This window comes from Ranitomeya variabilis, chromosome 1 (assembly GCF_051348905.1).
Source record: "Ranitomeya variabilis isolate aRanVar5 chromosome 1, aRanVar5.hap1, whole genome shotgun sequence".
NCBI classification, from domain to species: domain Eukaryota; kingdom Metazoa; phylum Chordata; class Amphibia; order Anura; family Dendrobatidae; genus Ranitomeya; species Ranitomeya variabilis.
Window position 1 is genome coordinate 1,003,621,773 of NC_135232.1, and position 27,772 is coordinate 1,003,649,544.

At 31.3% G+C, this 27,772-nt stretch overlaps 34 non-coding genes across 34 annotated transcripts; all 34 read right to left on the reverse strand.

Moving 5' to 3' along the window:
• Positions 1-1,001: 1,001 nt before the first annotated feature.
• TRNAW-CCA (transfer RNA tryptophan (anticodon CCA)) lies at positions 1,002-1,073 on the reverse strand. Its single transcript has one exon. It is a non-coding gene; the product is annotated as a tRNA-Trp (tRNA).
• A 435-nt stretch (positions 1,074-1,508) lies between these two features.
• Positions 1,509-1,580, reverse strand: TRNAC-GCA (transfer RNA cysteine (anticodon GCA)). Its single transcript has one exon. It is a non-coding gene; the product is annotated as a tRNA-Cys (tRNA).
• Positions 1,581-2,014: 434 nt separating this feature from the next.
• TRNAC-GCA (transfer RNA cysteine (anticodon GCA)) lies at positions 2,015-2,086 on the reverse strand. Its single transcript has one exon. It is a non-coding gene; the product is annotated as a tRNA-Cys (tRNA).
• A 434-nt stretch (positions 2,087-2,520) lies between these two features.
• TRNAC-GCA (transfer RNA cysteine (anticodon GCA)) lies at positions 2,521-2,592 on the reverse strand. The gene has a single exon. It is a non-coding gene; the product is annotated as a tRNA-Cys (tRNA).
• Positions 2,593-4,058: 1,466 nt separating this feature from the next.
• TRNAC-GCA (transfer RNA cysteine (anticodon GCA)) lies at positions 4,059-4,130 on the reverse strand. The gene has a single exon. It is a non-coding gene; the product is annotated as a tRNA-Cys (tRNA).
• A 1,968-nt stretch (positions 4,131-6,098) lies between these two features.
• TRNAW-CCA (transfer RNA tryptophan (anticodon CCA)) lies at positions 6,099-6,170 on the reverse strand. The gene has a single exon. It is a non-coding gene; the product is annotated as a tRNA-Trp (tRNA).
• A 435-nt stretch (positions 6,171-6,605) lies between these two features.
• On the reverse strand, positions 6,606-6,677 carry TRNAC-GCA (transfer RNA cysteine (anticodon GCA)). The gene has a single exon. It is a non-coding gene; the product is annotated as a tRNA-Cys (tRNA).
• A 434-nt stretch (positions 6,678-7,111) lies between these two features.
• On the reverse strand, positions 7,112-7,183 carry TRNAC-GCA (transfer RNA cysteine (anticodon GCA)). Its single transcript has one exon. It is a non-coding gene; the product is annotated as a tRNA-Cys (tRNA).
• Positions 7,184-7,617: 434 nt separating this feature from the next.
• On the reverse strand, positions 7,618-7,689 carry TRNAC-GCA (transfer RNA cysteine (anticodon GCA)). Its single transcript has one exon. It is a non-coding gene; the product is annotated as a tRNA-Cys (tRNA).
• Positions 7,690-9,154: 1,465 nt separating this feature from the next.
• On the reverse strand, positions 9,155-9,226 carry TRNAW-CCA (transfer RNA tryptophan (anticodon CCA)). Its single transcript has one exon. It is a non-coding gene; the product is annotated as a tRNA-Trp (tRNA).
• A 435-nt stretch (positions 9,227-9,661) lies between these two features.
• On the reverse strand, positions 9,662-9,733 carry TRNAC-GCA (transfer RNA cysteine (anticodon GCA)). The gene has a single exon. It is a non-coding gene; the product is annotated as a tRNA-Cys (tRNA).
• Positions 9,734-10,167: 434 nt separating this feature from the next.
• Positions 10,168-10,239, reverse strand: TRNAC-GCA (transfer RNA cysteine (anticodon GCA)). The gene has a single exon. It is a non-coding gene; the product is annotated as a tRNA-Cys (tRNA).
• Positions 10,240-10,674: 435 nt separating this feature from the next.
• On the reverse strand, positions 10,675-10,746 carry TRNAC-GCA (transfer RNA cysteine (anticodon GCA)). Its single transcript has one exon. It is a non-coding gene; the product is annotated as a tRNA-Cys (tRNA).
• A 439-nt stretch (positions 10,747-11,185) lies between these two features.
• TRNAC-GCA (transfer RNA cysteine (anticodon GCA)) lies at positions 11,186-11,257 on the reverse strand. The gene has a single exon. It is a non-coding gene; the product is annotated as a tRNA-Cys (tRNA).
• A 438-nt stretch (positions 11,258-11,695) lies between these two features.
• On the reverse strand, positions 11,696-11,767 carry TRNAC-GCA (transfer RNA cysteine (anticodon GCA)). The gene has a single exon. It is a non-coding gene; the product is annotated as a tRNA-Cys (tRNA).
• Positions 11,768-12,205: 438 nt separating this feature from the next.
• Positions 12,206-12,277, reverse strand: TRNAC-GCA (transfer RNA cysteine (anticodon GCA)). The gene has a single exon. It is a non-coding gene; the product is annotated as a tRNA-Cys (tRNA).
• Positions 12,278-12,723: 446 nt separating this feature from the next.
• On the reverse strand, positions 12,724-12,795 carry TRNAC-GCA (transfer RNA cysteine (anticodon GCA)). Its single transcript has one exon. It is a non-coding gene; the product is annotated as a tRNA-Cys (tRNA).
• A 435-nt stretch (positions 12,796-13,230) lies between these two features.
• Positions 13,231-13,302, reverse strand: TRNAC-GCA (transfer RNA cysteine (anticodon GCA)). Its single transcript has one exon. It is a non-coding gene; the product is annotated as a tRNA-Cys (tRNA).
• A 436-nt stretch (positions 13,303-13,738) lies between these two features.
• Positions 13,739-13,810, reverse strand: TRNAC-GCA (transfer RNA cysteine (anticodon GCA)). Its single transcript has one exon. It is a non-coding gene; the product is annotated as a tRNA-Cys (tRNA).
• A 440-nt stretch (positions 13,811-14,250) lies between these two features.
• Positions 14,251-14,322, reverse strand: TRNAC-GCA (transfer RNA cysteine (anticodon GCA)). Its single transcript has one exon. It is a non-coding gene; the product is annotated as a tRNA-Cys (tRNA).
• Positions 14,323-14,758: 436 nt separating this feature from the next.
• On the reverse strand, positions 14,759-14,830 carry TRNAC-GCA (transfer RNA cysteine (anticodon GCA)). Its single transcript has one exon. It is a non-coding gene; the product is annotated as a tRNA-Cys (tRNA).
• Positions 14,831-16,298: 1,468 nt separating this feature from the next.
• On the reverse strand, positions 16,299-16,370 carry TRNAC-GCA (transfer RNA cysteine (anticodon GCA)). Its single transcript has one exon. It is a non-coding gene; the product is annotated as a tRNA-Cys (tRNA).
• A 436-nt stretch (positions 16,371-16,806) lies between these two features.
• Positions 16,807-16,878, reverse strand: TRNAC-GCA (transfer RNA cysteine (anticodon GCA)). Its single transcript has one exon. It is a non-coding gene; the product is annotated as a tRNA-Cys (tRNA).
• A 438-nt stretch (positions 16,879-17,316) lies between these two features.
• Positions 17,317-17,388, reverse strand: TRNAC-GCA (transfer RNA cysteine (anticodon GCA)). Its single transcript has one exon. It is a non-coding gene; the product is annotated as a tRNA-Cys (tRNA).
• A 435-nt stretch (positions 17,389-17,823) lies between these two features.
• TRNAC-GCA (transfer RNA cysteine (anticodon GCA)) lies at positions 17,824-17,895 on the reverse strand. Its single transcript has one exon. It is a non-coding gene; the product is annotated as a tRNA-Cys (tRNA).
• A 435-nt stretch (positions 17,896-18,330) lies between these two features.
• Positions 18,331-18,402, reverse strand: TRNAC-GCA (transfer RNA cysteine (anticodon GCA)). Its single transcript has one exon. It is a non-coding gene; the product is annotated as a tRNA-Cys (tRNA).
• A 1,469-nt stretch (positions 18,403-19,871) lies between these two features.
• TRNAC-GCA (transfer RNA cysteine (anticodon GCA)) lies at positions 19,872-19,943 on the reverse strand. Its single transcript has one exon. It is a non-coding gene; the product is annotated as a tRNA-Cys (tRNA).
• A 944-nt stretch (positions 19,944-20,887) lies between these two features.
• TRNAC-GCA (transfer RNA cysteine (anticodon GCA)) lies at positions 20,888-20,959 on the reverse strand. Its single transcript has one exon. It is a non-coding gene; the product is annotated as a tRNA-Cys (tRNA).
• Positions 20,960-21,397: 438 nt separating this feature from the next.
• TRNAC-GCA (transfer RNA cysteine (anticodon GCA)) lies at positions 21,398-21,469 on the reverse strand. Its single transcript has one exon. It is a non-coding gene; the product is annotated as a tRNA-Cys (tRNA).
• Positions 21,470-21,905: 436 nt separating this feature from the next.
• Positions 21,906-21,977, reverse strand: TRNAC-GCA (transfer RNA cysteine (anticodon GCA)). Its single transcript has one exon. It is a non-coding gene; the product is annotated as a tRNA-Cys (tRNA).
• A 947-nt stretch (positions 21,978-22,924) lies between these two features.
• Positions 22,925-22,996, reverse strand: TRNAC-GCA (transfer RNA cysteine (anticodon GCA)). Its single transcript has one exon. It is a non-coding gene; the product is annotated as a tRNA-Cys (tRNA).
• A 435-nt stretch (positions 22,997-23,431) lies between these two features.
• TRNAC-GCA (transfer RNA cysteine (anticodon GCA)) lies at positions 23,432-23,503 on the reverse strand. Its single transcript has one exon. It is a non-coding gene; the product is annotated as a tRNA-Cys (tRNA).
• Positions 23,504-25,978: 2,475 nt separating this feature from the next.
• On the reverse strand, positions 25,979-26,050 carry TRNAC-GCA (transfer RNA cysteine (anticodon GCA)). The gene has a single exon. It is a non-coding gene; the product is annotated as a tRNA-Cys (tRNA).
• Positions 26,051-26,999: 949 nt separating this feature from the next.
• TRNAC-GCA (transfer RNA cysteine (anticodon GCA)) lies at positions 27,000-27,071 on the reverse strand. The gene has a single exon. It is a non-coding gene; the product is annotated as a tRNA-Cys (tRNA).
• Positions 27,072-27,772: the final 701 nt, after the last annotated feature.

The window sequence follows — 27,772 nt, forward strand, 5'->3', positions numbered from 1 at the left end:
CAAAGACCTCTTGATCTGCAGTCAAATGCTCTACCACCGAGCTATACCCCTCACATTTGGAAAACACACCCTCTTTTTTTTTTTTTTTTTAAACGGAAAAACTGAAATATTTTTGCACAGTTTATATCGTGGTGACTTTTTTTATGATAATGTGCATTTTACTTTGCTAAACAGATTTCATTAATTCAAAAAGTACAAAGAAACACTAAGGTATTTTTATTTTACAACTCATTTCTGGGGATTAGAGTCTTCCAATGTGCCATATGTATCTTTTGTCGATTTCTTTTCAGATAAAATTTCTCAAGCATTTTCCAACATTTTTAAATTGTTTTCATATTAAGAAGGCACATCAACATGAACTTTTTGCTACATTTCTGAAATAGTATTCACATTAAGAAAGTACATAAACATGAATTCAACTTCATATGGTTCTAAAATTTCCATGAACATATAGGTAAAAAAGCATGTTTAATCTGTTGAAAAAGTATCTGGAGGGGGCACTCGGAGTTGAACCAAGGACCTCCTGATCTGCAGTCAAATGCTCTACCACTTTGCTATACCCCCTACATTTGGAAAACACACCCTTTTTTTTTTTTTTTTAACGTAAAAACTGAAATATTTTTGCACAGTTTATATCGTGGTGACTTTTTTTATGATAATGTGCATTTTACTTTGCTAAACAGATTTCATTAACTCAAAAAGTACAAAGAAACACTAAGGTATTTTTATTTTACAACTCATTTCTGGGGATTAGAGTCTTCCAATGTGCCATATGTATCTTTTGTCGATTTCTTTTCAGACAAAATTTCTCAAGCATTTTCCAACATTTTTAAATTGTTTTCATATTAAGAAGGCACATCAACATGAACTTTTTGCTACATTTCTGAAATAGTATTCACATTAAGAAAGTACATAAAAATGAATTCAACTTCATATGGTTCTAAAATTTCCATGAACATATAGGTAAAAAAGCATCTTTAATCTGTTGAAAAAGTATCTGGAGGGGGCACTCGGAGTTGAACCAAGGACCTCTTGATCTGGAGTCAAATGCTCTACCACTGAGCTATTCCCCCTACATTTGAAAAACACACCCTCTTTTTTTTTTTTACGTAAAAACTGAAATATTTTTGCGCAGTTTATATCATGGTGACTTTTCTTTATGATAATGTGCATTTTACTTTGCTAAACAGATTTCATTAATTCAAAAAGTACAAAGAAACACTAAGGTACTTATATTTTACAACTCATTTCTGGGGATTAGAGTCTTCCAATGTGCCATATGTATCTTTTGTCGATTTCTTTTCAGACAAAATTTCTCAAGCATTTTCCAACATTTTTAAATTGTTTTCATATTAAGAAGGCACATCAACATGAACTTTTTGCTACATTTCTGAAAGAGTATTCACATTAAGAAAGTACATAAACATGAATTCAACTTCATATGGTTCTAAAATTTCCATGAACATATAGGTAAAAAAGCATGTTTAATCTGTTGACAAAGTATCTGGAGGGGGCACTCGGAGTTGAACCAAGGACCTCTTGATCTGCAGTCAAATGCTCTACCACTGAGCTATACCCCCTACATTTGGAAAACACACCCTCTTCTTTTTTTTTATGTAAAAACTGAAATATTTTTGCGCAGTTTATATCGTGGTGACTTTTTTTATGATAATGTGCATTTTACTTTGCAAAACAGATTTCAATAATTCAAAAAGTACAAAGAAACACTAAGGTATTTTTATTTTACAACTCATTTCTGGGGATTAGAGTCTTCCAATGTGCCATATGTATCTTTTGTCGATTTCTTTTCAGACAAAATTTCTCAAGCATTTTCCAACATTTTTAAATTGTTTTCATATTAAGAAGGCACATCAACATGAACTTTTTGCTACATTTCTGAAATAGTATTCACATTAAGAAAGTACATAAACATGAATTCAACTTCATATGGTTCTAAAATTTCCATGAACATATAGGTAAAAAAGCATGTTTAATCTGTTGAAAAAGTATCTGGAGGGGGCACTCGGAGTTGAACCAAGGACCTCTTGATCTGCAGTCAAATGCTCTACCACTGAGCTATACCCCCTACATTTGGAAAACACACCCTCTTCTTTTTTTTTACGTAAAAACTGAAATATTTTTGCGCAGTTTATATCGTGGTGACTTTTTTTATGATAATGTGCATTTTACTTTGCTAAACAGATTTCAATAATTCAAAAAGTACAAAGAAACACTAAGGTATTTTTATTTTACAACTCATTTCTGGGGATTAGAGTCTTCCAATGTGCCATATGTATCTTTTGTCGATTTCTTTTTAGACAAAATTTCTCAAGCATTTTCCAACATTTTTAAATTGTTTTCATATTAAGAAGGCACATCAACATGAACTTTTTGCTACATTTCTGAAATAGTATTCACATTAAGAAAGTACATAAACATGAATTCAACTTCATATGGTTCTAAAATTTCCATGAACATATAGGTAAAAAAGCATGTTTAATCTGTTGAAAAAGTATCTGGAGGGGGCACTCGGAGTTGAACCAAGGACCTCTTGATCTGCAGTCAAATGCTCTACCACTGAGCTATACCCCCTACATTTGGAAAACACACCCTCTTTTTTTTTTTTTTTTATGTACAAGCTGAAATATTTTTGCGCAGTTTATATCATGGTGACTTTTTTTATGATAATGTGCATTTTACTTTGCTAAACAGATTTCATTAATTCAAAAAGTACAAAAAAACACTAAGGTACTTATATTTTACAACTCAATTCTGGGGATTAGAGTCTTCCAAAGTGCCATATGTATCTTTTGTCGATTTTTTTTCAGACAAAATTTCTCAAGCATTTTCCAACATTTTTAAATTGTTTTCATATTAAGAAGGCACATCAACATGAACTTTTTGCTACATTTCTGAAATAGTATTCACATTAAGAAAGTACATAAACATGAATTCAACTTCATATGGTTCTAAAATTTCCATGAACATATAGGTAAAAAAGCATGTTTAATCTGTTGAAAAAGTATCTGGAGAGGGCACTCGGAGTTGAACCAAAGACCTCTTGATCTGCAGTCAAATGCTCTACCACTGAGCTATACCCCCTACATTTGTAAAACACACCCTCTTTTTTTTTTTTTTTTTTTTTTAACAACGTAAAAACTGAAATATTTTTGCACAGTTTATATCGTGGTGACTTTTTTATGATAATGAGCATTTTACTTTGCTAAACAGATTTCATTAATTCAAAAAGTACAAAGAAACACTAAGTTATTTTTATTTTACAACTCATTTCTGGGGATTAGAGTCTTCCAATGTGCCATGTGTATCTTTTGTCCATTTCTTTTCAGACAAAATTTCTCAAGCATTTTCCAACATTTTTAAATTGTTTTCATATTAAGAAGGCACATCAACATGAACTTTTTGCTACATTTTTGAAATAGTATTCACATTAAGAAAGTACATAAACATGAATTCAACTTCATATGGTTCTAAAATTTCCATGAACATATAGGTAAAAAAGCATGTTTAATCTGTTGAAAAAGTATCTGGAGGGGGCACTCGGAGTTGAACCAAGGACCTCCTGATCTGCAGTCAAATGCTCTACCACTTTGCTATACCCCCTACATTTGGAAAACACACCCTTTTTTTTTTTTTTTTAACGTAAAAACTGAAATATTTTTGCACAGTTTATATCGTGGTGACTTTTTTTATGATAATGTGCATTTTACTTTGCTAAACAGATTTCATTAACTCAAAAAGTACAAAGAAACACTAAGGTATTTTTATTTTACAACTCATTTCTGGGAATTAGAGTCTTCCAATGTGCCATATGTATCTTTTGTCGATTTCTTTTCAGACAAAATTTCTCAAGCATTTTCCAACATTTTTAAATTGTTTTCATATTAAGAAGGCACATCAACATGAACTTTTTGCTACATTTCTGAAATAGTATTCACATTAAGAAAGTACATAAACATGAATTCAACTTCATATGGTTCTAAAATTTCCATGAACACAGAGGTAAAAAAGCATGTTTAATCTGTTGAAAAAGCATCTGGAGGGGGAACTCGGAGTTGAACCAAGGACCTCTTGATCTGCAGTCAAATGCTCTACCACTGAGCTATACCCCCTACGTTTGAAAAACACACCCTCTTTTTTTTTTTTACATAAAACTTGAAATATTTTTGCACAGTTTTATATCGTGGTGACTTTTTTTTACGATGATGTGCATTTTACTTGGCTAAACAGATTTCATTCATTCAAAAAGTACAAAGAAACACTAAGGTATTTTTATTTTACAAGTCATTTCTGGGGATTAGAGTCTTCCAATGTGCCATATGTATCTTTTGTTGATTTCTTTTCAGATAAAATTTCTCAAGCATTTTCCAACATTTTTAAATTGTTTTCATATTAAGAAGGCACATCAAAATGAACTTTTTGCTACATTTCTGAAATAGTATTCACATTAAGAAAGTACATAAACATGAATTCAACTTCATATGATTCTAAAATTTCCATGAACATATTGGTAAAAAAGCATGTTTAATCTGTTGAAAAGGTATCTGGAGGGGGCACTCGGAGTTGAACCAAGGACCTCTTGATCTGCACTCAAATGCTCTACCACTGAGCTATACCCCCTACATTTGGAAAACACAACCTCTTTTTTTTTTTTTTACGTAAAAACTGAAATATTTTTGCGCAGTTTATATCGTGGTGACTTTTTTTTATGATAATGTGCATTTTACTTTGCTAAACAGATGTCATTAATTCAAAAAGTACAAAGAAACACTAAGGTATTTTTATTTTACAACTCATTTCTGGGAATTAGAGTCTTCCAATGTGCCATATGTATCTTTTGTCGATTTCTTTTCAGACAAAATTTCTCAAGCATTTTCCAACATTTTTAAATTGTTTTCATATTAAGAAGGCACATCAACATGAACTTTTTGCTACATTTCTGAAATAGTATTCACATTAAGAAAGTACATAAACATGAATTCAACTTCATATGGTTCTAAAATTTCCATGAACATATAGGTAAAAAAGCATGTTTAATCTGTTGAAAAAGTATCTGGAGGGGGAACTCAGAGTTGAACCAAAGACCTCTTGATCTGCAGTCAAATGCTCTACCACCGAGCTATACCCCTCACATTTGGAAAACACACCCTCTTTTTTTTTTTTTTTTTAAACGGAAAAACTGAAATATTTTTGCACAGTTTATATCGTGGTGACTTTTTTTATGATAATGTGCATTTTACTTTGCTAAACAGATTTCATTAATTCAAAAAGTACAAAGAAACACTAAGGTATTTTTATTTTACAACTCATTTCTGGGGATTAGAGTCTTCCAATGTGCCATATGTATCTTTTGTCGATTTCTTTTCAGATAAAATTTCTCAAGCATTTTCCAACATTTTTAAATTGTTTTCATATTAAGAAGGCACATCAACATGAACTTTTTGCTACATTTCTGAAATAGTATTCACATTAAGAAAGTACATAAACATGAATTCAACTTCATATGGTTCTAAAATTTCCATGAACATATAGGTAAAAAAGCATGTTTAATCTGTTGAAAAAGTATCTGGAGGGGGCACTCGGAGTTGAACCAAGGACCTCCTGATCTGCAGTCAAATGCTCTACCACTTTGCTATACCCCCTACATTTGGAAAACACACCCTTTTTTTTTTTTTTTTTAACGTAAAAACTGAAATATTTTTGCACAGTTTATATCGTGGTGACTTTTTTTATGATAATGTGCATTTTACTTTGCTAAACAGATTTCATTAACTCAAAAAGTACAAAGAAACACTAAGGTATTTTTATTTTACAACTCATTTCTGGGGATTAGAGTCTTCCAATGTGCCATATGTATCTTTTGTCGATTTCTTTTCAGACAAAATTTCTCAAGCATTTTCCAACATTTTTAAATTGTTTTCATATTAAGAAGGCACATCAACATGAACTTTTTGCTACATTTCTGAAATAGTATTCACATTAAGAAAGTACATAAAAATGAATTCAACTTCATATGGTTCTAAAATTTCCATGAACATATAGGTAAAAAAGCATCTTTAATCTGTTGAAAAAGTATCTGGAGGGGGCACTCGGAGTTGAACCAAGGACCTCTTGATCTGGAGTCAAATGCTCTACCACTGAGCTATTCCCCCTACATTTGAAAAACACACCCTCTTTTTTTTTTTTACGTAAAAACTGAAATATTTTTGCGCAGTTTATATCATGGTGACTTTTCTTTATGATAATGTGCATTTTACTTTGCTAAACAGATTTCATTAATTCAAAAAGTACAAAGAAACACTAAGGTACTTATATTTTACAACTCATTTCTGGGGATTAGAGTCTTCCAATGTGCCATATGTATCTTTTGTCGATTTCTTTTCAGACAAAATTTCTCAAGCATTTTCCAACATTTTTAAATTGTTTTCATATTAAGAAGGCACATCAACATGAACTTTTTGCTACATTTCTGAAAGAGTATTCACATTAAGAAAGTACATAAACATGAATTCAACTTCATATGGTTCTAAAATTTCCATGAACATATAGGTAAAAAAGCATGTTTAATCTGTTGACAAAGTATCTGGAGGGGGCACTCGGAGTTGAACCAAGGACCTCTTGATCTGCAGTCAAATGCTCTACCACTGAGCTATACCCCCTACATTTGGAAAACACACCCTCTTCTTTTTTTTTATGTAAAAACTGAAATATTTTTGCGCAGTTTATATCGTGGTGACTTTTTTTATGATAATGTGCATTTTACTTTGCAAAACAGATTTCAATAATTCAAAAAGTACAAAGAAACACTAAGGTATTTTTATTTTACAACTCATTTCTGGGGATTAGAGTCTTCCAATGTGCCATATGTATCTTTTGTCGATTTCTTTTCAGACAAAATTTCTCAAGCATTTTCCAACATTTTTAAATTGTTTTCATATTAAGAAGGCACATCAACATGAACTTTTTGCTACATTTCTGAAATAGTATTCACATTAAGAAAGTACATAAACATGAATTCAACTTCATATGGTTCTAAAATTTCCATGAACATATAGGTAAAAAAGCATGTTTAGTCTGTTGAAAAAGTATCTGGAGGGGGCACTCGGAGTTGAACCAAGGACCTCTTGATCTGCAGTCAAATGCTCTACCACTGAGCTATACCCCCTACATTTGGAAAACACACCCTCTTCTTTTTTTTTACGTAAAAACTGAAATATTTTTGCGCAGTTTATATCGTGGTGACTTTTTTTATGATAATGTGCATTTTACTTTGCTAAACAGATTTCAATAATTCAAAAAGTACAAAGAAACACTAAGGTATTTTTATTTTACAACTCATTTCTGGGGATTAGAGTCTTCCAATGTGCCATATGTATCTTTTGTCGATTTCTTTTTAGACAAAATTTCTCAAGCATTTTCCAACATTTTTAAATTGTTTTCATATTAAGAAGGCACATCAACATGAACTTTTTGCTACATTTCTGAAATAGTATTCACATTAAGAAAGTACATAAACATGAATTCAACTTCATATGGTTCTAAAATTTCCATGAACATATAGGTAAAAAAGCATGTTTAATCTGTTGAAAAAGTATCTGGAGGGGGCACTCGGAGTTGAACCAAGGACCTCTTGATCTGCAGTCAAATGCTCTACCACTGAGCTATACCCCCTACATTTGGAAAACACACCCTCTTTTTTTTTTTTTTTTATGTACAAGCTGAAATATTTTTGCGCAGTTTATATCATGGTGACTTTTTTTATGATAATGTGCATTTTACTTTGCTAAACAGATTTCATTAATTCAAAAAGTACAAAAAAACACTAAGGTACTTATATTTTACAACTCAATTCTGGGGATTAGAGTCTTCCAAAGTGCCATATGTATCTTTTGTCGATTTTTTTTCAGACAAAATTTCTCAAGCATTTTCCAACATTTTTAAATTGTTTTCATATTAAGAAGGCACATCAACATGAACTTTTTGCTACATTTCTGAAATAGTATTCACATTAAGAAAGTACATAAACATGAATTCAACTTCATATGGTTCTAAAATTTCCATGAACATATAGGTAAAAAAGCATGTTTAATCTGTTGAAAAAGTATCTGGAGAGGGCACTCGGAGTTGAACCAAAGACCTCTTGATCTGCAGTCAAATGCTCTACCACTGAGCTATACCCCCTACATTTGTAAAACACACCCTCTTTTTTTTTTTTTTTTTTTTTAACAACGTAAAAACTGAAATATTTTTGCACAGTTTATATCGTGGTGACTTTTTTATGATAATGAGCATTTTACTTTGCTAAACAGATTTCATTAATTCAAAAAGTACAAAGAAACACTAAGTTATTTTTATTTTACAACTCATTTCTGGGGATTAGAGTCTTCCAATGTGCCATGTGTATCTTTTGTCCATTTCTTTTCAGACAAAATTTCTCAAGCATTTTCCAACATTTTTAAATTGTTTTCATATTAAGAAGGCACATCAACATGAACTTTTTGCTACATTTTTGAAATAGTATTCACATTAAGAAAGTACATAAACATGAATTCAACTTCATATGGTTCTAAAATTTCCATGAACATATAGGTAAAAAAGCATGTTTAATCTGTTGAAAAAGTATCTGGAGGGGGCACTCGGAGTTGAACCAAGGACCTCCTGATCTGCAGTCAAATGCTCTACCACTTTGCTATACCCCCTACATTTGGAAAACACACCCTTTTTTTTTTTTTTTTAACGTAAAAACTGAAATATTTTTGCACAGTTTATATCGTGGTGACTTTTTTTATGATAATGTGCATTTTACTTTGCTAAACAGATTTCATTAACTCAAAAAGTACAAAGAAACACTAAGGTATTTTTATTTTACAACTCATTTCTGGGGATTAGAGTCTTCCAATGTGCCATATGTATCTTTTGTCGATTTCTTTTCAGACAAAATTTCTCAAGCATTTTCCAACATTTTTAAATTGTTTTCATATTAAGAAGGCACATCAACATGAACTTTTTGCTACATTTCTGAAATAGTATTCACATTAAGAAAGTACATAAAAATGAATTCAACTTCATATGGTTCTAAAATTTCCATGAACATATAGGTAAAAAAGCATCTTTAATCTGTTGAAAAAGTATCTGGAGGGGGCACTCGGAGTTGAACCAAGGACCTCTTGATCTGGAGTCAAATGCTCTACCACTGAGCTATTCCCCCTACATTTGAAAAACACACCCTCTTTTTTTTTTTTACGTAAAAACTGAAATATTTTTGCGCAGTTTATATCATGGTGACTTTTCTTTATGATAATGTGCATTTTACTTTGCTAAACAGATTTCATTAATTCAAAAAGTACAAAGAAACACTAAGGTACTTATATTTTACAACTCATTTCTGGGGATTAGAGTCTTCCAATGTGCCATATGTATCTTTTGTCGATTTCTTTTCAGACAAAATTTCTCAAGCATTTTCCAACATTTTTAAATTGTTTTCATATTAAGAAGGCACATCAACATGAACTTTTTGCTACATTTCTGAAAGAGTATTCACATTAAGAAAGTACATAAACATGAATTCAACTTCATATGGTTCTAAAATTTCCATGAACATATAGGTAAAAAAGCATGTTTAATCTGTTGACAAAGTATCTGGAGGGGGCACTCGGAGTTGAACCAAGGACCTCTTGATCTGCAGTCAAATGCTCTACCACTGAGCTATACCCCCTACATTTGGAAAACACACCCTCTTCTTTTTTTTTATGTAAAAACTGAAATATTTTTGCGCAGTTTATATCGTGGTGACTTTTTTTATGATAATGTGCATTTTACTTTGCAAAACAGATTTCAATAATTCAAAAAGTACAAAGAAACACTAAGGTATTTTTATTTTACAACTCATTTCTGGGTATTAGAGTCTTCCAATGTGCCATATGTATCTTTTGTCGATTTCTTTTCAGACAAAATTTCTCAAGCATTTTCCAACATTTTTAAATTGTTTTCATATTAAGAAGGCACATCAACATGAACTTTTTGCTACATTTCTGAAATAGTATTCACATTAAGAAAGTACATAAACATGAATTCAACTTCATATGGTTCTAAAATTTCCATGAACATATAGGTAAAAAAGCATGTTTAATCTGTTGAAAAAGTATCTGGAGGGGGCACTCGGAGTTGAACCAAGGACCTCTTGATCTGCAGTCAAATGCTCTACCACTGAGCTATACCCCCTACATTTGGAAAACACACCCTCTTCTTTTTTTTTTACGTAAAAACTGAAATATTTTTGCGCAGTTTATATCGTGGTGACTTTTTTTATGATAATGTGCATTTTACTTTGCTAAACAGATTTCAATAATTCAAAAAGTACAAAGAAACACTAGAGTATTTTTATTTTACAACTCATTTCTGGGGATTAGAGTCTTCCAATGTGCCATATGTATCTTTTGTCGATTTCTTTTCTGACAAAATTTCTCAAGCATTTTCCAACATTTTTAAATTGTTTTCATATTAAGAAGGCACATCAACATGAACTTTTTGCTACATTTCTGAAATAGTATTCACATTAAGAAAGTACATAAACATGAATTCAACTTCATATGGTTCTAAAATTTCCATGAACATATAGGTAAAAAAGCATGTTTAATCTGTTGAAAAAGTATCTGGAGGGGGCACTCGGAGTTGAACCAAGGACCTCTTGATCTGCAGTCAAATGCTCTACCACTGAGCTATACCCCCTACATTTGGAAAACACACCCTCTTTTTTTTTTTTTTTTTATGTAAAAGCTGAAATATTTTTGCGCAGTTTATATCATGGTGACTTTTTTTATGATAATGTGCATTTTACTTTGCTAAACAGATTTCATTAATTCAAAAAGTACAAAAAAACACTAAGGTACTTATATTTTACAACTCAATTCTGGGGATTAGAGTCTTCCAATGTGCCATATGTATCTTTTGTCGATTTTTTTTCAGACAAAATTTCTCAAGCATTTTCCAACATTTTTAAGTTGTTTTCATATTAAGAAGGCACATCAACATGAACTTTTTGCTACATTTCTGAAATAGTATTCACATTAAGAAAGTACATAAACATGAATTCAACTTCATATGGTTCTAAAATTTCCATGAACATATAGGTAAAAAAGCATGTTTAATCTGTTGAAAAAGTATCTGGAGGGGGCACTCGGAGTTGAACCAAGGACCTCTTGATCTGCAGTCAAATGCTCTACCACTGAGCTATACCCCCTACATTTGGAAAACACACACTCTTTTTTTTTTTTTTTTACGTAAAAACTGAAATATTTTTGCGCAGTTTATATCATGGTGACTTTTTTTATGATAATGTGCATTTTACTTTGCTAAACAGATTTCATTAATTAAAAAAGTACAAAGAAACACTAAGGTACTTTTATTTTACAACTCATTTCTGGGGATTAGAGTCTTCCAATGTGCCATATGTATCTTTTGTCGATTTCTTTTCAGACAAAATTTCTCAAGCATTTTCCAACATTTTTAAATTGTTTTCATATTAAGAAGGCACATCAACATGAACTTTTTGCTACATTTCTGAAATAGTATTCACATTAAGAAAGTACATAAACATGAATTCAACTTCATATGGTTCTAAAATTTCCATGAACATATAGGTAAAAAAGCATGTTTAATCTGTTGAAAAAGTATCTGGAGGGGGCACTCGGAGTTGAACCAAGGACCTCTTGATCTGCAGTCAAATGCTCTACCACTGAGCTATACCCCCTACATTTGGAAAACACACCCTCTTTTTTTTTTTTTTTTATGTAAAAGCTGAAATATTTTTGCGCAGTTTATATCATGGTGACTTTTTTTATGATAATGTGCATTTTACTTTGCTAAACAGATTTCATTAATTCAAAAAGTACAAAAAAACACTAAGGTACTTATATTTTACAACTCAATTCTGGGGATTAGAGTCTTCCAATGTGCCATATGTATCTTTTGTCGATTTTTTTTCAGACAAAATTTCTCAAGCATTTTCCAACATTTTTAAATTGTTTTCATATTAAGAAGGCACATCAACATGAAATTTTTGCTACATTTCTGAAATAGTATTCACATTAAGAAAGTACATAAACATGAATTCAACTTCATATGGTTCTAAAATTTCCATGAACATATAGGTAAAAAAGCATGTTTAATCTGTTGAAAAAGTATCTGGAGAGGGCACTCGGAGTTGAACCAAGGACCTCTTGATCTGCAGTCAAATGCTCTACCACTGAGCTATACCCCCTACATTTGTAAAACACACCCTCTTTTTTTTTTTTTTTTTTTTTAACAACGTAAAAACTGAAATATTTTTGCACAGTTTATATCGTGGTGACTTTTTTATGATAATGAGCATTTTACTTTGCTAAACAGATTTCATTAATTCAAAAAGTACAAAGAAACACTAAGTTATTTTTATTTTAGAACTCATTTCTGGGGATTAGAGTCTTCCAATGTGCCATGTGTATCTTTTGTCGATTTCTTTTCAGACAAAATTTCTCAAGCATTTTCCAACATTTTTAAATTGTTTTCATATTAAGAAGGCACATCAACATGAACTTTTTGCTACATTTCTGAAATAGTATTCACATTAAGAAAGTACATAAACATGAATTCAACTTCATATGGTTCTAAAATTTCCATGAACATATAGGTAAAAAAGCATGTTTAATCTGTTGACAAAGTATCTGGAGGGGGCACTCGGAGTTGAACCAAGGACCTCTTGATCTGCAGTCAAATGCTCTACCACTGAGCTATACCCCCTACATTTGGAAAACACACCCTCTTCTTTTTTTTTTATGTAAAAACTGAAATATTTTTGCGCAGTTTATATCGTGGTGACTTTTTTTATGATAATGTGCATTTTACTTTGCAAAACAGATTTCAATAATTCAAAAAGTACAAAGAAACACTAAGGTATTTTTATTTTACAACTCATTTCTGGGGATTAGAGTCTTCCAATGTGCCATATGTATCTTTTGTCGATTTCTTTTCAGACAAAATTTCTCAAGCATTTTCCAACATTTTTAAATTGTTTTCATATTAAGAAGGCACATCAACATGAACTTTTTGCTACATTTCTGAAATAGTATTCACATTAAGAAAGTACATAAACATGAATTCAACTTCATATGGTTCTAAAATTTCCATGAACATATAGGTAAAAAAGCATGTTTAATCTGTTGAAAAAGTATCTGGAGGGGGCACTCGGAGTTGAACCAAGGACCTCTTGATCTGCAGTCAAATGCTCTACCACTGAGCTATACCCCCTACATTTGGAAAACACACCCTCTTCTTTTTTTTTTACGTAAAAACTGAAATATTTTTGCGCAGTTTATATCGTGGTGACTTTTTTTATGATAATGTGCATTTTACTTTGCTAAACAGATTTCAATAATTCAAAAAGTACAAAGAAACACTAAGGTATTTTTATTTTACAACTCATTTCTGGGGATTAGAGTCTTCCAATGTGCCATATGTATCTTTTGTCGATTTCTTTTCAGACAAAATTTCTCAAGCCTTTTTTCAACATTTTTAAATTGTTTTCATATTAAGAAGGCACATCAACATGAACTTTTTGCTACATTTCTGAAATAGTATTCACATTAAGAAAGTACATAAACATGAATTCAACTTCATATGGTTCTAAAATTTCCATGAACATATAGGTAAAAAAGCATGTTTAATCTGTTGAAAAAGTATCTGGAGGGGGCACTCGGAGTTGAACCAAGGACCTCTTGATCTGCAGTCAAATGCTCTACCACTGAGCTATACCCCCTACATTTGGAAAACACACCCTCTTTTTTTTTTTTTTTTTTATGTAAAAGCTGAAATATTTTTGCGCAGTTTATATCATGGTGACTTTTTTTATGATAATGTGCATTTTACTTTGCTAAACAGATTTCAATAATTCAAAAAGTACAAAGAAACACTAAGGTATTTTTATTTTACAACTCATTTCTGGGGATTAGAGTCTTTCAATGTGCCATATGTATCTTTTGTCGATTTCTTTTCAGACAAAATTTCTCAAGCATTTTCCAACATTTTTAAATTGTTTTCATATTAAGAAGGCACATCAACATGAACTTTTTGCTACATTTCTGAAATAGTATTCACATTAAGAAAGTACATAAACATGAATTCAACTTCATATGGTTCTAAAATTTCCATGAACATATAGGTAAAAAAGCATGTTTAATCTGTTGAAAAAGTATCTGGAGGGGGCACTCGGAGTTGAACCAAGGACCTCTTGATCTGCAGTCAAATGCTCTACCACTGAGCTATACCCCCTACATTTGGAAAACACACCCTCTTTTTTTTTTTTTTACGTAAAAACTGAAATATTTTTGCGCAGTTTATATCGTGGTGACTTTTTTTATGATAATGAGCATTTTACTTTGCTAAACAGATTTCATTAATTCAAAAAGTACAAAGAAACACTAAGGTATTTTTATTTTACAACTCATTTCTGGGGATTAGAGTCTTCCAATGTGCCATATGTATCTTTTGTCGATTTCTTTTCAGACAAAATTTCTCAAGCATTTTCCAACATTTTTAAATTGTTTTCATATTAAGAAGGCACATCAACATGAACTTTTTGCTACATTTCTGAAATAGTATTCACATTAAGAAAGTACATAAAAATGAATTCAACTTCATATGGTTCTAAAATTTCCATGAACATATAGGTAAAAAAGCATGTTTAATCTGTTGAAAAAGTATCTGGAGGGGGCACTCGGAGTTGAACCAAGGACCTCTTGATCTGCAGTCAAATGCTCTACCACTGAGCTATACCCCCTACATTTGGAAAACACACACTCTTCTTTTTTTTTTTTACGTAAAAACTGAAATATTTTTGCGCAGTTTATATCATGGTGACTTTTTTTATGATAATGTGCATTTTACTTTGCTAAACAGATTTCATTGATTCAAAAAGTACAAAGAAACACTAAGGTACTTTTATTTTACAACTCATTTCTGGGGATTAGAGTCTTCCAATGTGCCATATGTATCTTTTGTCGATTTCTTTTCAGACAAAATTTCTCAAGCATTTTCCAACATTTTTAAATTGTTTTCATATTAAGAAGGCACATCAACATGAACTTTTTGCTACATTTCTGAAATAGTATTCACATTAAGAAAGTACATAAACATGAATTCAACTTCATATGGTTCTAAAATTTCCATGAACATATAGGTAAAAAAGCATGTTTAATCTGTTGAAAAAGTATCTGGAGGGGGCACTCGGAGTTGAACCAAGAACCTCTTGATCTGCAGTCGAATGCTCTACCACTGAGATATACCCCCTACATTTGAAAAACACACCCTCTTTTTTTTTTTTTTTTTTTTTTTTAACAACGTAAAAACTGAAATATTTTTGCACAGTTTATATCGTGGTGACTTTTTTTTATGATAATGTGCATTTTACTTTGCTAAACAGATTTCATTAACTCAAAAAGTACAAAGAAACACTAAGGTATTTTTATTTTACAACTCATTTCTGGGGATTAGAGTCTTCCAATGTGCCATATGTATCTTTTGTCGATTTCTTTTCAGACAAAATTTCTCAAGCATTTTCCAACATTTTTAAATTGTTTTCATATTAAGAAGGCACATCAACATGAACTTTTTGCTACATTTCTGAAATAGTATTCACATTAAGAAAGTACATAAAAATGAATTCAACTTCATAAGGTTCTAAAATTTCCATGAACATATAGGTAAAAAAGCATGTTTAATCTGTTGAAAAAGTATCTGGAGGGGGCACTCGGAGTTGAACCAAGGACCTCTTGATCTGCAGTCAAATGCTCTACCACTGAGATATACCCCCTACATTTGAAAAACACACCCTCTTTTTTTTTTTTTTACGTAAAAACTGAAATATTTTTGCGCAGTTTATATCATGGTGACTTTTTTTATGATAATGTGCATTTTACTTTGCTAAACAGATTTCATTAATTCAAAAAGTACAAAGAAACACTAAGGTACTTATATTTTACAACTCATTTCTGGGGATTAGAGTCTTCCAATTTGCCATATGTATCTTTTGTCGATTTCTTTTCAGACTAAATTTCTCAAGCATTTTCCAACATTTTTAAATTGTTTTCATATTAAGAAGGCACATCAACATGAACTTTTTGCTACATTTCTGAAATAGTATTCACATTAAGAAAGTACATAAACATGAATTCAACTTCATATGGTTCTAAAATTTCCATGAACATATAGGTAAAAAAGCATGTTTAATCTGTTGAAAAAGTATCTGGAGGGGGCACTCGGAGTTGAACCAAGGACCTCTTGATCTGCAGTCAAATGCTCTACCACTGAGCTATACCCCCTACATTTGGAAAACACACCCTCTTCTTTTTTTTTTTACGTAAAAACTGAAATATTTTTGCGCAGTTTATATCGTGGTGACTTTTTTTATGATAATGTGCATTTTACTTTGCAAAACAGATTTCAATAATTTAAAAAGTACAAAGAAACACTAAGGTATTTTTATTTTACAACTCATTTCTGGGGATTAGAGTCTTCCAATGTGCCCTATGTATCTTTTGTCGATTTCTTTTCAGACAAAATTTCTCAAGCATTTTCCAACATTTTTAAATTGTTTTCATATTAAGAAGGCACATCAACATGAACTTTTTGCTACATTTCTGAAATAGTATTCACATTAAGAAAGTACATAAACATGAATTCAACTTCATATGGTTCTAAAATTTCCATGAACATATAGGTAAAAAAGCATGTTTAATCTGTTGAAAAAGAATCTGGAGGGGGCACTCGGAGTTGAACCAAGGACCTCTTGATCTGCAGTCAAATGCTCTACCACTGAGCTATACCCCCTACATTTGGAAAACACACACTCTTTTTTTTTTTTTTTTACGTAAAAACTGAAATATTTTTGCGCAGTTTATATCATGGTGACTTTTTTTATGATAATGTGCATTTTACTTTGCTAAACAGATTTCATTAATTCAAAAAGTACAAAGAAACACTAAGGTATTTTTATTTTACAACTCATTTCTGGGGATTAGAGTCTTCCAATGTGCCATATGTATCTTTTGTCGATTTCTTTTCAGACAAAATTTCTCAAGCATTTTCCAACATTTTTAAATTGTTTTCATATTAAGAAGGCACATCAACATGAACTTTTTGCTACATTTCTGAAAGAGTATTCACATTAAGAAAGTACATAAACATGAATTCAACTTCATATGGTTCTAAAATTTCCATGAACATATAGGTAAAAAAGCATGTTTAATCTGTTGACAAAGTATCTGGAGGGGGCACTCGGAGTTGAACCAAGGACCTCTTGATCTGCAGTCAAATGCTCTACCACTGAGCTATACCCCCTACATTTGGAAAACACACCCTCTTCTTTTTTTTTTATGTAAAAACTGAAATATTTTTGCGCAGTTTATATCGTGGTGACTTTTTTTATGATAATGTGCATTTTACTTTGCAAAACAGATTTCAATAATTCAAAAAGTACAAAGAAACACTAAGGTATTTTTATTTTACAACTCATTTCTGGGGATTAGAGTCTTCCAATGTGCCATATGTATCTTTTGTCGATTTCTTTTCAGACAAAATTTCTCAAGCATTTTCCAACATTTTTAAATTGTTTTCATATTAAGAAGGCACATCAACATGAACTTTTTGCTACATTTCTGAAATAGTATTCACATTAAGAAAGTACATAAACATGAATTCAACTTCATATGGTTCTAAAATTTCCATGAACATATAGGTAAAAAAGCATGTTTAATCTGTTGAAAAAGTATCTGGAGGGGGCACTCGGAGTTGAACCAAGGACCTCTTGATCTGCAGTCAAATGCTCTACCACTGAGCTATACCCCCTACATTTGGAAAACACACCCTCTTCTTTTTTTTTTACGTAAAAACTGAAATATTTTTGCGCAGTTTATATCGTGGTGACTTTTTTTATGATAATGAGCATTTTACTTTGCTAAACAGATTTCATTAATTCAAAAAGTACAAAGAAACACTAAGGTATTTTTATTTTACAACTCATTTCTGGGGATTAGAGTCTTCCAATGTGCCATATGTATCTTTTGTCCATTTCTTTTCAGACAAAATTTCTCAAGCATTTTCCAACATTTTTAAATTGTTTTCATATTAAGAAGGCACATCAACATGAACTTTTTGCTACATTTCTGAAATAGTATTCACATTAAGAAAGTACATAAACATGAATTCAACTTCATATGGTTCTAAAATTTCCATGAACATATAGGTAAAAAAGCATGTTTAATCTGTTGAAAAAGTATATGGAGGGGGCACTCGGAGTTGAACCAAGGACCTCTTGATCTGCAGTCAAATGCTCTACCACTGAGCTATACCCCCTACATTTGGAAAACACACACTCTTTTTTTTTTTTTTTACGTAAAAACTGAAATATTTTTGCGCAGTTTATATCATGGTGACTTTTTTTATGATAATGTGCATTTTACTTTGCTAAACAGATTTCATTGATTCAAAAAGTACAAAGAAACACTAAGGTACTTTTATTTTACAACTCATTTCTGGGGATTAGAGTCTTCCAATGTGCCATATGTATCTTTTGTCGATTTCTTTTCAGACAAAATTTCTCAAGCATTTTCCAACATTTTTAAATTGTTTTCATATTAAGAAGGCACATCAACATGAACTTTTTGCTACATTTCTGAAATAGTATTCACATTAAGAAAGTACATAAACATGAATTCAACTTCATATGGTTCTAAAATTTCCATGAACATATAGGTAAAAAAGCATGTTTAATCTGTTGAAAAAGTATCTGGAGGGGGCACTCGGAGTTGAACCAAGGACCTCTTGATCTGCAGTCGAATGCTCTACCACTGAGATATACCCCCTACATTTGAAAAACACACCCTCTTTTTTTTTTTTTTTTTTTTTTTTAACAACGTAAAAACTGAAATATTTTTGCACAGTTTATATCGTGGTGACTTTTTTTTATGATAATGTGCATTTTACTTTGCTAAACAGATTTCATTAACTCAAAAAGTACAAAGAAACACTAAGGTATTTTTATTTTACAACTCATTTCTGGGGATTAGAGTCTTCCAATGTGCCATATGTATCTTTTGTCGATTTCTTTTCAGACAAAATTTCTCAAGCATTTTCCAACATTTTTAAATTGTTTTCATATTAAGAAGGCACATCAACATGAACTTTTTGCTACATTTCTGAAATAGTATTCACATTAAGAAAGTACATAAAAATGAATTCAACTTCATAAGGTTCTAAAATTTCCATGAACATATAGGTAAAAAAGCATGTTTAATCTGTTGAAAAAGTATCTGGAGGGGGCACTCGGAGTTGAACCAAGGACCTCTTGATCTGCAGTCAAATGCTCTACCACTGAGATATACCCCCTACATTTGAAAAACACACCCTCTTTTTTTTTTTTTTTACGTAAAAACTGAAATATTTTTGCGCAGTTTATATCATGGTGACTTTTTTTATGATAATGTGCATTTTACTTTGCTAAACAGATTTCATTAATTCAAAAAGTACAAAGAAACACTAAGGTACTTATATTTTACAACTCATTTCTGGGGATTAGAGTCTTCCAATTTGCCATATGTATCTTTTGTCGATTTCTTTTCAGACTAAATTTCTCAAGCATTTTCCAACATTTTTAAATTGTTTTCATATTAAGAAGGCACATCAACATGAACTTTTTGCTACATTTCTGAAATAGTATTCACATTAAGAAAGTACATAAACATGAATTCAACTTCATATGGTTCTAAAATTTCCATGAACATATAGGTAAAAAAGCATGTTTAATCTGTTGAAAAAGTATCTGGAGGGGGCACTCGGAGTTGAACCAAGGACCTCTTGATCTGCAGTCAAATGCTCTACCACTGAGCTATACCCCCTACATTTGGAAAACACACCCTCTTCTTTTTTTTTTTACGTAAAAACTGAAATATTTTTTGCGCAGTTTATATCGTGGTGACTTTTTTTATGATAATGTGCATTTTACTTTGGAAAACAGATTTCAATAATTTAAAAAGTACAAAGAAACACTAAGGTATTTTTATTTTACAACTCATTTCTGGGGATTAGAGTCTTCCAATGTGCCATATGTATCTTTTGTCGATTTCTTTTCAGACAAAATTTCTCAAGCATTTTCCAACATTTTTAAATTGTTTTCATATTAAGAAGGCACATCAACATGAACTTTTTGCTACATTTCTGAAAGAGTATTCACATTAAGAAAGTACATAAACATGAATTCAACTTCATATGGTTCTAAAATTTCCATGAACATATAGGTAAAAAAGCATGTTTAATCTGTTGACAAAGTATCTGGAGGGGGCACTCAGAGTTGAACCAAGGACCTCTTGATCTGCAGTCAAATGCTCTACCACTGAGCTATACCCCCTACATTTGGAAAACACACCCTCTTCTTTTTTTTTTATGTAAAAACTGAAATATTTTTGCGCAGTTTATATCGTGGTGACTTTTTTTATGATAATGTGCATTTTACTTTGCAAAACAGATTTCAATAATTCAAAAAGTACAAAGAAACACTAAGGTATTTTTATTTTACAACTCATTTCTGGGGATTAGAGTCTTCCAATGTGCCATATGTATCTTTTGTCGATTTCTTTTCAGACAAAATTTCTCAAGCATTTTCCAACATTTTTAAATTGTTTTCATATTAAGAAGGCACATCAACATGAACTTTTTGCTACATTTCTGAAATAGTATTCACATTAAGAAAGTACATAAACATGAATTCAACTTCATATGGTTCTAAAATTTCCATGAACATATAGGTAAAAAAGCATGTTTAATCTGTTGAAAAAGTATCTGGAGGGGGCACTCGGAGTTGAACCAAGGACCTCTTGATCTGCAGTCAAATGCTCTACCACTGAGCTATACCCCCTACATTTGGAAAACACACACTCTTTTTTTTTTTTTTTTACGTAAAAACTGAAATATTTTTGCGCAGTTTATATCATGGTGACTTTTTTTATGATAATGTGCATTTTACTTTGCTAAACAGATTTCATTAATTCAAAAAGTACAAAGAAACACTAAGGTATTTTTATTTTACAACTCATTTCTGGGGATTAGAGTCTTCCAATGTGCCATATGTATCTTTTGTCGATTTCTTTTCAGACAAAATTTCTCAAGCATTTTCCAACATTTTTAAATTGTTTTCATATTAAGAAGGCACATCAACATGAACTTTTTGCTACATTTCTGAAAGAGTATTCACATTAAGAAAGTACATAAACATGAATTCAACTTCATATGGTTCTAAAATTTCCATGAACATATAGGTAAAAAAGCATGTTTAATCTGTTGACAAAGTATCTGGAGGGGGCACTCGGAGTTGAACCAAGGACCTCTTGATCTGCAGTCAAATGCTCTACCACTGAGCTATACCCCCTACATTTGGAAAACACACCCTCTTCTTCTTTTTTTTATGTAAAAACTGAAATATTTTTGCGCAGTTTATATCATGGTGACTTTTTTTATGATAATGTGCATTTTACTTTGCAAAACAGATTTCAATAATTCAAAAAGTACAAAGAAACACTAAGGTATTTTTATTTTACAACTCATTTCTGGGGATTAGAGTCTTCCAATGTGCCATATGTATCTTTTGTCGATTTCTTTTCAGACAAAATTTCTCAAGCATTTTCCAACATTTTTAAATTGTTTTCATATTAAGAAGGCACATCAACATGAACTTTTTGCTACATTTCTGAAATAGTATTCACATTAAGAAAGTACATAAACATGAATTCAACTTCATATGGTTCTAAAATTTCCATGAACATATAGGTAAAAAAGCATGTTTAATCTGTTGAAAAAGTATCTGGAGGGGGCACTCGGAGTTGAACCAAGGACCTCTTGATCTGCAGTCAAATGCTCTACCACTGAGCTATACCCCCTACATTTGGAAAACACACCCTCTTCTTTTTTTTTTACGTAAAAACTGAAATATTTTTGCGCAGTTTATATCGTGGTGACTTTTTTTATGATAATGAGCATTTTACTTTGCTAAACAGATTTCATTAATTCAAAAAGTACAAAGAAACACTAAGGTATTTTTATTTTACAACTCATTTCTGGGGATTAGAGTCTTCCAATGTGCCATATGTATCTTTTGTCCATTTCTTTTCAGACAAAATTTCTCAAGCATTTTCCAACATTTTTAAATTGTTTTCATATTAAGAAGGCACATCAACATGAACTTTTTGCTACATTTCTGAAATAGTATTCACATTAAGAAAGTACATAAACATGAATTCAACTTCATATGGTTCTAAAATTTCCATGAACATATAGGTAAAAAAGCATAATTAATCTGTTGAAAAAGTATCTGGAGGGGGCACTCGGAGTTGAACCAAGGACCTCTTGATCTGCAGTCAAATGCTCTACCACTTTGCTATACCCCCTACATTTGGAAAACACACCCTCTTTTTTTTTTTTTTTTTAACGTAAAAACTGAAATATTTTTGCACAGTTTATATCGTGGTGACTTTTTTTTATGATAATGTGCATTTTACTTTGCTAAACAGACTTCATTAACTCAAAAAGTACAAAGAAACACTAAGGTATTTTTATTTTACAACTCATTTCTGGGGATTAGAGTCTTCCAATGTGCCATATGTATCTTTTGTCGATTTCTTTTCAGACAAAATTTCTCAAGCATTTTCCAACATTTTTAAATTGTTTTCATATTAAGAAGGCACATCAACATTAACTTTTTGCTACATTTCTGAAATAGTATTCACATTAAGAAAGTACATAAACATGAATTCAACTTCATATGGTTCTAAAATTTCCATGAACATATAGGTAAAAAACATGTTTAATCTGTTGAAAAAGTATCTGGAGGGGGCACTCGGAGTTGAACCAAGGACCTCTTGATCTGCAGTCAAATGCTCTACCACTGAGCTATACCCCCTACATTTGGAAAACACACCCTCTTCTTTTTTTTTTACGTAAAAACTGAAATATTTTTGCGCAGTTTATATCGTGGTGACTTTTTTTATGATAATGTGCATTTTACTTTGCAAAACAGATTTCAATAATTCAAAAAGTACAAAGAAACACTAAGGTATTTTTATTTTACAACTCATTTCTGGGGATTAGAGTCTTCCAATGTGCCATATGTATCTTTTGTCGATTTCTTTTCAGACAAAATTTCTCAAGCATTTTCCAACATTTTTAAATTGTTTTCATATTAAGAAGGCACATCAACATGAACTTTTTGCTACATTTCTGAAATAGTATTCACATTAAGAAAGTACATAAACATGAATTCAACTTCATATGGTTCTAAAATTTCCATGAACATATAGGTAAAAAAGCATGTTTAACCTGTTGAAAAAGTATCTGGAGGGGGCACTCGGAGTTGAACCAAGGACCTCTTGATCTGCAGTCAAATGCTCTACCACTGAGCTATACCCCCTACATTTGGAAAACACACACTCTTTTTTTTTTTTTTTACGTAAAAACTGAAATATTTTTGCGCAGTTTATATCATGGTGACTTTTTTTATGATAATGTGCATTTTACTTTGCAAAACAGATTTCAATAATTCAAAAAGTACAAAGAAACACTAAGGTATTTTTATTTTACAACTCATTTCTGGGGATTAGAGTCTTCCAATGTGCCATATGTATCTTTTGTCGATTTCTTTTCAGACAAAATTTCTCAAGCATTTTCCAACATTTTTAAATTGTTTTCATATTAAGAAGGCACATCAACATGAACTTTTTGCTACATTTCTGAAAGAGTATTCACATTAAGAAAGTACATAAACATGAATTCAACTTCATATGGTTCTAAAATTTCCATGAACATATAGGTAAAAAAGCATGTTTAATCTGTTGACAAAGTATCTGGAGGGGGCACTCGGAGTTGAACCAAGGACCTCTTGATCTGCAGTCAAATGCTCTACCACTGAGGTATACCCCCTACATTTGGAAAACACACCCTCTTCTTTTTTTTATGTAAAAACTGAAATATTTTTGCGCAGTTTATATCGTGGTGACTTTTTTTATGATAATGTGCATTTTACTTTGCAAAACAGATTTCAATAATTCAAAAAGTACAAAGAAACACTAAGGTATTTTTATTTTACAAGTCATTTCTGGGGATTAGAGTCTTCCAATGTGCCATATGTATCTTTTGTCGATTTCTTTTCAGACAAAATTTCTCAAGCATTTTCCAACATTTTTAAATTGTTTTCATATTAAGAAGGCACATCAACATGAACTTTTTGCTACATTTCTGAAATAGTATTCACATTAAGAAAGTACATAAACATGAATTCAACTTCATATGGTTCTAAAATTTCCATGAACATATAGGTAAAAAAGCATGTTTAATCTGTTGAAAAAGTATCTGGAGGGGGCACTCGGAGTTGAACCAAAGACCTCTTGATCTGCAGTCAAATGCTCTACCACCGAGCTATACCCCTCACATTTGGAAAACACACCCTCTTTTTTTTTTTTTTTTTTAACGTAAAAACTGAATTATTTTTGCACAGTTTATATCGTGGTGACTTTTTTTATGATAATGTGCATTTTACTTTGCTTAAGAGATTTCATTAATTCAAAAAGTACAAAGAAACACTAAGGTGTTTTTATTTTACAACTCATTTCTGGGGATTAGAGTCTTCCAATGTGCCATATGTATCTTTTGTCGATTTCTTTTCAGATAAAATTTCTCAAGCATTTTCCAACATTTTTAAATTGTTTTCATATTAAGAAGGCACATCAACATGAACTTTTTGCTACATTTCTGAAATAGTATTCACATTAAGAAAGTACATAAACATGAATTCAACTTCATATGATTCTAAAATTTCCATGAACATATAGGTAAAAAAGCATGTTTAATCTGTTGAAGATGTATCTGGAGGGGGCATTCGGAGTTGAACCAAGGACCTCTTGATCTGCAGTCAAATGCTCTACCACTGAGCTATACCCCCTACATTTGGAAAACACACCCTCTTCCTTTTTTTTTTTTTACGTAAAAACTGAAATATTTTTGCGCAGTTTATATCATGGAGACTTTTTTTATGATAATGTGCATTTTACTTTGCTAAACAGATTTCATTAATTCAAAAAGTACAAAGAAACACTAAGGTACTTTTATTTTACAACTCATTTCTGGGGATTAGAGTCTTCCAATGTGCCATATGTATCTTTTGTCGATTTCTTTTCAGACAAAATTTCTCAAGCATTTTCCAACATTTTTAAATTGTTTTCATATTAAGAAGGCACATCAACATGAACTTTTTGCTACATTTCTGAAATAGTATTCACATTAAGAAAGTACATAAACATGAATTCAACTTCATATGGTTCTAAAATTTCCATGAACATATAGGTAAAAAAGCATGTTTAATCTGTTGAAAAAGTATCTGGAGGGGGCACTCGGAGTTGAGCCAAGGACCTCTTGATGTGCAGTCAAATGCTCTACCACTGAGCTATACCCCCTACATTTGGAAAACACACCCTCTTTTTTTTTTTTTTTTACGTAAAAACTGAAATATTTTTGCGCAGTTTATATCATGGTGACTTTTTTATGATAATCTGCATTTTACTTTGCTAAACAGATTTCATTAATTCAAAAAGTACAAAGAAACACTAAGGTACTGTTATTTTACAACTCATTTCTGGGGATTAGAGTCTTCCAATGTGCCATATGTATCTTTTGTCGATTTCTTTTCAGACAAAATTTCTCAAGCATTTTCCAACATTTTTAAATTGTTTTCATATTAAGAAGGCACATCAACATGAACTTTTTGCTACATTTCTGAAATAGTATTCACAATAAGAAAGTACATAAACATGAATTCAACTTCATATGGTTCTAAAATTTCCATGAACATATAGGTAAAAAAGCATGTTTAATCTGTTGAAAAAGCATCTGGAGGGGGCACTCGGAGTTGAACCAAGGACCTCTTGATCTGCAGTCAAATGCTCTACCACTGAGCTATACCCCCTACATTTGGAAAACACACCCTTTTTTTTTTTTTTTTTAACTTAAAAACTGAAATATTTTTGCGCATTTTATATCATGGTGACTTTTTTTATGATAATGTGCATTTTACTTTGCTAAACAGATTTCATTAATTCAAAAAGTACAAAGAAACACTAAGGTACTTTTATTTTACAACTCATTTCTGGGGATTAGAGTCTTCCAATGTGCCATATGTATCTTTTGTCGATTTCTTTTCAGACAAAATTTCTCAAGCATTTTCCAACATTTTTAAATTGTTTTCATACTAAGAAGGCACATCAACATGAACTTTTTGCTACATTTCTGAAATAGTATTCACATTAATAAAGTACATAAACATGAATTCAACTTCATATGGTTCTAAAATTTCCATGAACATATAGGTAAAAAAGCATGTTTAATCTGTTGAAAAAGTATCTGGAGGGGGCACTCGGAGTTGAGCCAAGGACCTCTTGATCTGCAGTCAAATGCTCTACCACTGAGCTATACCCCCTACATTTGGAAAACACACCCTCTTTTTTTTTTTTTTTTTTTACGTAAAAACTGAAATATTTTTGCGCAGTTTATATCATGGTGACTTTTTGATGATAATGTGCATTTTACTTTGCTAAACAGATTTCATTAATTCAAAAAGTACAAAGAAACACTAAGGTACTATTATTTTACAACTCATTTCTGGGGATTAGAGTCTTCCAATGTGCCATATGTATCTTTTGTCGATTTCTTTTCAGACAAAATTTCTCAAGCATTTTCCAACATTTTTAAATTGTTTTCATATTAAGAAGGCACATCAACATGAACTTTTTGCTACATTTCTGAAATAGTATTCCCATTAAGAAAGTACATAAACATGAATTCAACTTCATATGGTTCTAAAATTTCCATGAACATATAGGTAAAAAGCATGTTTAATCTGTTGAAAAAGTATCTGAAGGGGGCACTCGGAGTTGAACCAAGGACCTCTTGATCTGCAGTCAAATGCTCTACCACTGAGCTATACCCCCTACGTTTGGAAAGCACACCCTCTTTTTTTTTTTTTTTTACGTAAAAACTGAAATATTTTTGCGCAGTTTATATCGTGGTGACTTTTTTTTAAGATAATGTGCATTTTACTTTGCTAAACAGATTTCATTAATTCAAAAAGTACAAAGAAACACTAAGGTATTTTTATTTTACAAGTCATTTCTGGGGATTAGAGTCTTCCAATGTGCCATATGTATCTTTTGTCGATTTCTTTTCAGACAAAATTTCTCAAGCATTTTCCAACATTTTTAAATTGTTTTCATATTAAGAAGGCACATCAACATGAACTTTTGTCTACATTTCTGAAATAGTATTCACATTAAGAAAGTACATAAACATGAATTCAACTTCATATGGTTCTAAAATTTCCATGAACATATAGGTAAAAAAGCATGTTTAATCTGTTGAAAAAGTATCTGGAGGGGGTACTCGGAGTTGAACCAAAGACCTCTTGATCTGCAGTCAAATGCTCTACCACTGAGCTATACCCCTCACATTTGGAAAACACACCCTCTTTTTTTTTTTTTTTTTTTTAACGTAAAAACTGAAATATTTTTGCACAGTTTATATCGTGGTGACTTTTTTTATGATAATGTGCATTTTACTTTGCTTAAGAGATTTCATTAATTCAAAAAGTACAAAGAAACACTAAGGTATTTTTATTTTACAACTCATTTCTGGG